The sequence below is a fragment of the Nicotiana attenuata genome, chromosome 1 (genome assembly GCF_001879085.1).
Source record: "Nicotiana attenuata strain UT chromosome 1, NIATTr2, whole genome shotgun sequence".
NCBI classification, from domain to species: domain Eukaryota; kingdom Viridiplantae; phylum Streptophyta; class Magnoliopsida; order Solanales; family Solanaceae; genus Nicotiana; species Nicotiana attenuata.
In genome coordinates, this window is record NC_031989.1 from 78,678,321 (window position 1) to 78,682,203 (window position 3,883).

Below are 3,883 nucleotides of genomic sequence, written 5' to 3' on the forward strand. Positions count from 1 at the left end.
AACAGGAATGATTGGCATCAGTTGTGTCCACAACCTTTTAATATATAACACATTTTGCAATCACTCCGTCATTTTCAAGTATTTGTATGCTATTTATTCATACGTCTATATGATATGCAAATTATAGCACCTTCATTTATGAAACAAATCCAACTTTCAATGGATTTTGGTCATGTTCATCGGTTGGTTCACCTCATTATAGACCAACGTATTAATACGTACGTTTATGAACGATCATATTTATACAAGACATATATACGCACTTTTCATGAAAAGTCACAGCCTTCCAGGTAACACCCTTTCATAAAGGAGCTAAACATTATAAATGTTCAAGAAAGAACAAATCATTTCTGGAAAGGCACGTAAACAACTTTCGAATTTGTAGTTTCATCACTAGTCATCACTAAGACTGAACAAGTAATGAATTCACCGACTACCATATCAATATTCCTAAGGATTCGTAGGGTTCGAAGAATTATATCATCTAATTCTTCAAGATAATATATATCATTTTGACATTACGTCTAACATTGGCTTTTGTCATGCATAAGCTAAAAGCCCCCACATTTTAAATATTTCATCAACATATCATCTACATATAATCAAATAATGATTATAAGACTTGAAGTATTCTTAACGTAAACACATTTGTTTACACTCATTAATTTTTTAAACCATTTGACAATATTATTTGGTCAAATCTCGCATGTCATTGTTTGGGTGCTTGTCTTAATCTATAAAGTGACTTAACAAGTCGACACACCTTCTTTTCTTTTCCAGGAACCACGAACCCTTCAGGTTGTTCCATATAAATTTCTTCCTCCAAATCTCCATTTAATAATGTTGTCTTTAAGTTCATCTGATGGATTTCAAGGCCATACACGGCGGCTAACGCTATTAACACCCGAGTAGATGTAATCCTCGTTACCGGCAAGTATGTATCAAAATAATCAAGACCTTCGTGTTGTCTAAATTATTTGACAACTAATCTTACCTTATATTTTTCAATAGTACCATCAACTTTCATTTCCTTTATGAAAATTCACGTATAAGGCAAAGGTTTATTTCCTGGAGGAAGATCAACCAATTCCCAAGTATGATTACTTAATATGGATTCTATCTCACTATTGACTGCCTCTTTCCAATATTGTGCTTCCGAGGAAGACAATGTTTCTTTAAAAATTTGAGGCTCATCTTCCAACAAGAATGTCAGAAAATCCGGTCCAAAGGAAGTAGTTATCCTTTGACGTTTATTACGTCTTGGATTTTACTAATTCAACGTACTTTCCTTTGCTTCTTTCCGAGTTCGTTTAGATATTTCACTAGACGACTCACATTCCTTTTTATACGGATAAATATTCTCAATGAATTCAACATTATCTGATTCGATTACCGTATTAATATGAATGTCGGGATTTTTTGATTTATGAATCAGAAAACGATATGCCTTACTATTTGTTTCATATCTTATGAAAACGGAATCAACAGTTTTCGATCCAATTTTTATCCTTTTGGGTTTAAGAACTTGCACTTTACCCAAATACCCCCCACACTTGGAAATATTTCAAGTGGGGTTCCTTTCCTTATTTTTTATATGGAATGGTATGTGTCTTTCTATGAGGAACGTGAATGAGTATTCGGTAAGCTGTAAGCATAGCTTCCCCCACAAGTTTTGGGTAAACCAGAACTTATCAACTAGGCATTCATCGTCTCCTTTGACGTTCTATTCTTTCTTTCCGCAATTCTATTAGATTGCGGTAACTAAGGGGCGATCGTTTGGTGAATAATTTCATATTTCAAACATATTTCTTCAAAAGGACATTCATATTCAACGCCCCTATTACGTTGTTGAGCCAACCACAAGAATTGTTGTTTGTGTCACGACATAGCCAGAATTAATAAATGGTGAAGTTTTTAATCTTCAAACCAATCTGACACATTCAGAATTAATAAACGGTGAAGTTTTTAATCTTCAAACTGAGTAACATCTGATAAAACTTGATCAAATAAACGGTGAAGTTTTTAATCTTCAAACCGAATAATGTGACACAATCAAATTTAATAAACGATGAAGTTTTTAATCTTCAAATCGAATAATAAATTGGAGTAGAAAATCACTAAGATTTTAATCTCCAAAACGAGTATAAAGTCACTTAGACTTTAATTTCCGACAAATGAGTAGAAAGACACGAAGACTTTAATCTTAACGAACGAGTACAAACTCACGCAGATTTTGTTCTCAAAGCAGGAGTAGAAAATCACGAAGATTTTACTCTCCAAAATAAGAATAGAAAATCACGAGGATTTTATCTCTTCAAATGGTTTTCCAACTAAATCATTATAATATTTAAACAGTTCAATAGTTTCATCTTTTTCTCTAATCAAACACATATATGTTCATCTTTACATATAATACTTTCAAGTATCAATGTAAGCCTAATTCATATCTTACAACATTGAAAATAATCTTCCACATAATTTATGCATGCCAACCAACTATATGGTATATACATAAAATCAATTTTATTTGAAAAATGGAATAACAATTTTCTTTCAATAATATGTTATTCTGAATCCTAGCATGCAAACCAGATATACTTTGAGATCACCACATAAGCACATCTATCCAATATAATGGATAGTAAATTAAAGTATAAATATGGTAAAGAATATATAACCCGATATTGATGCCACTGCTCATATTAATTTATCGCTGAAGCGAACACATTGAAACATCGTGACAGCAGTGAACAACGCAAATGCACCCTTTTATTTGTACTTCTGGAACAGCGTACTCTTTCACCATATCATCGGGCAATTGCTTTTGTAAACACAAAGATTCTTGTATTTGCTTCACCGTACCATAAGACTATCTATTTCCAGTAAATAACAGTCAGTTTTAGTGGAAAGGTAACCAACTCATACCTCTTTGTAGAATATTTCTTTTTGGCTTCATGCCAGGTGCCACTCTCTGTTGTAGATTTCTATATATTAATTTTCAATAAAAGTCAAAAGACCAAAATGAAGAATAGAAGAAATTTCTTTTGTCAATTTAACTAGTATTGTTGGCAGAAGTATACCAACTTCAAAATTACCAAACAAAAGTAATAAAGTCGGCATGCCGTTTCGGAACAATTTACTACAAGATACTTTTTCCTAGTCCGTTCCTTCGAGATTAGGCCATATAAGAACCAGAAACAAAATTCTTTTTCTGCCACGCTTTGTAAGATGAAGCGACAGAGATTGCAAACGAATTTTCGGGTCAAATTTACTTTAGTCTCGCGAAACAAAATATAAAATGAACACATAAATATAAAATTAATAAATTCCTTAAGATTGTTGGTATTACTGTGTTAAAAATCAGAAAATTAGAGAAGCAGAGAAACATTAGTTTAATAAACAAAACAGAAAAAATAATTCCGAGCCCACAAGTTGCTTGTGTGTCCTTAAGGAATTTAATTCCCTCATTGTTGCCCAAGGTTTTGGATTAATTCCTCCCAGGATAGAACGGAATAACTATTCTGCAATACTGGCAATCGAAATTACGGAATTTCAGCGAACTCAACAGACGGAGCAAATCACACTTGACACTTATGTTTATTTAATGCAAATAGAAAAGAGGGGAGAAATTTTCAGATTTTTTCATGTCTTAAAAATGAGGCAAGCCTCTAAATTTATAGACAAAGGAAGTATGAGATGGAGAGGTGCAATCCAAAAGGTGCCTCTTCCATTTCCCATTCACACCCTTTAAAGAAAAAACGCAACAGCCTACACATCATCCCTACTCCTCAAAGTGTAGCCAATTCCATCTGATTTTAATATTTTGGGATTGATTTGAGAAATGTCATTGGGGACGCAGATGGGGAAGGGGCAAGAAGATGGG